The following is a 2,925-nucleotide window of genomic DNA, read 5'->3' as shown; positions in this document are numbered from 1 at the left end:
GGTTATTTTTAGACTGGAGGCCTGTGACCAGTGGAGTGCCGCAAGGATCGTTACTGGGCCCTCTACGTTTTGTCATTTACATAAATGATTTGGATGCAAGGTACATTAGTAAATTTGCAGATGCCACCAAAATTGGAGGTGTAGTGGACAGCGAAGAGGGTTACCTCAGATTACAACAGGGTCTGGACCCGATGGGCTGAGAAGTGACAGATGAAGTTTAATTCAGATAAATGTGAAGTGCTGCATTTTGGGAAAGCAAACCTTAACAGGACTTATTTACTTAATAGTAAGGTCCTAGGGAGTCTTGCTGAACAAAGAGACCTTGGAGTGCAGGTTCATAGCTCCTTGAAGTGGAGTTGCAGGTAGACAGGATAGTGAAGAAGGCATTTGGTATGCTTTTCTTTATTGGTCAGAGTATTGAGTACAGGAGTTGGGAGGTCATGTTATGGCTGTACAGGACATTGGTTAGGCCACTGTTGGAATATTGCGTGCAATTCTCGTCTCCTTCCTATCAGAAAGATATTGTGAAACTTGAAAGAATTCAGAAAAGATTTACAAGGATGTTGCCAGGGTTGGAGGATCTGAGCTACAGGGAGAGACTGAACAGGCTGGGGCTGTTTTCCCTGGAGCATCGGAGGCTGAGGGGTGACCTTATAATGGTTTACAAAATTATGAGGGGCATGGATAATATAAATAGACCAAGTCTTTTCCCTGGGGTCGGGGAGTCCAGAACTCGAAGGCATAGGTTTAGGTTGAGAGAGGCAAGATATAAAAGAGACCCAAGGGGCAACATTTTCATGCAGAGAGTGGTACGTGTATGGAATGAGCTGCCAGAGGAAGTGGTGGAGGCTGGTACAATTGCAACATTTAAGAGGCATTTGGATGGGTATATGAATAGGAAGGGTTTGGAAGGATATGGGCCAGGTGCTGGCAGGTGGGACTAGATTGGATTGGGATATCTGGTCGGCATGGACAGGTTGGACCAAAGGGTCTGTTTCCATGCTGTACATCTCTATGACTCTAAAAACAAGTTGTAGACAAGTAAAATGGCTGACCAGGTAAGGAGGTGGTTAAAAACCTCAGGGCATCCCTCTTAAACCATGCATCTTGTTTGTTTACGAATTAAACATGCTTCAGCTCTTTTCCTAGCTGCTTTCTGGAAATCTGGGTGACACCAGGTTTGTAATACAGTATTAACCATTCCCTCCTTGCCCAATTGTGTACAATAATGCACAAAATCAATTGAAAAAGGCAGCAGCAAAGAAGGAACACAAACCAGTCCATCAGGGGTCACCCACATTTCGGTTTGAGTATCGAGGGAGTACCCTATTTGAGGCCATAGTTTGTGCTGCTCAGCAGGGGGCATCCCCTGTGATTTCAGTCCCATACCCAGGCCTGGCATTCCTATCCCCATATTGTCTCTATCTGGGTTTTGCTGGGGACCCAATGGGACCAGAAGTTTGGGGTGTAAGGCTACCTGCTTGGCAGCAGCATCTATCTGCTCATTCCTTTGGAGACTGTATCCATTGCCTCAGCATGAGCTGAACATCTTGATAGCTGCCAGATTGATTGGACAAAACATCATTACTATTCGTCTGCCCCGTGGGGGTTACAAATCCTCGATGTTCCCACAAGTCTCTGTAATCATGGGTCACACCAAAAACACAGTGAGAGTTGAAGATCTCAACCCCCCGAGGGGTCTCTCAGTTCCAAGATCGGTCAAATGAACACTAGGATTATGGTTTGCTTCAGCAGGGTTTCACACTTTAATTTGTAAGGGCCGGGCAAAGATTTGTCCAGCAACACAGTTATTAAAATATTCTGTGTTCCTTGGAGAAACTGCGTGATTAACTTGGAATAAAATATCAATTTTCATATGTTTCTTAAGAAACAGTAGTCTTAATTACAGAGTAAATCCAATAAAATTACATAATGGACAACAGGTTAACCCAATCATATTTCCTGGGAAATAATGTTGTTTCACACGCACTATCTCCTCATACCTGTGCTTCAAGGTTAGCTAGGATGGTCAGTAATGTCCTATCTAGCTGAATTAGATCCATACTATGTAGAAGGCATTGTTTGCTTAATCTGTGATTCTGTTGGCTCAGGAATGCAGAAATGCAGCTTTTAGCCATTTTAAACACAGTGTTAATGTGTAGCCTGAAGCCATGTTGTTATATTACTTTATATTGAGATGCTATTTTGTGGTTAATAAAAGCTCCTGGCAACAGCCTAAATCCAGGTATTCGATCCTCATCTGGTATAGACCTGCTCCGTCACTCAAAACAAAACTAGATTTACAATTTAAATCCATACGTGCTATTCTGCTAAATTAATCCAGTTGATTTGTTTTTGTTTAAAAATGTGAAAACCTCATGAACAGTTCTTCCAGTTAATCACTGGATATTCAAATTTCTCTTCAAATTAAAGATCATAACAAAACTGGGTGTCATTGTGGGATTTTGAACCTGGAAGATGTGCTTGTGAAGGTTGAATGAACAATATTTCAAAGTGAATGTTATCGTGTTCAGTACTAAGACTTTCTGGAGATGAAAAATTTGCCCTTGTGTGTTTTGCAACACTTAACCAAGGTCAGTTCCAGAGAATATGCAGTCATGTTGATCCGAGAGTTAAGAGCTGGCACAAACATCAGAAATAATGGAGGCAGGAGCACAGCAATTAGAGTTAGAAAGTTAGCCAAAAATATAAAAACAGGAAGGAAAGTTTCATCAGCTTTTCTTAAAAAAAGTTAAGAAAGGAAAGTGTTGGTTCTGTAGAAAATGAGTCTGGGGATTCAATAACAGAGGATAAAGAGATGATAGATGAATTGAAAAGAGCTTGAATCTGTCTTTACTAGAGAGGATACAAGTAACAGCCCAGAACTAGCTGGAAATCAGAAATTGAAAGGGAAGGAGGAACTGA

Source organism: Chiloscyllium plagiosum, unplaced genomic scaffold, assembly GCF_037043375.1.
Source record: "Chiloscyllium plagiosum isolate Xiang-an unplaced genomic scaffold, Cpla_swu_hap1 HiC_scaffold_27, whole genome shotgun sequence".
NCBI classification, from domain to species: Eukaryota; Metazoa; Chordata; class Chondrichthyes; order Orectolobiformes; family Hemiscylliidae; genus Chiloscyllium; species Chiloscyllium plagiosum.
This window is presented reverse-complemented; position numbering follows the sequence as displayed.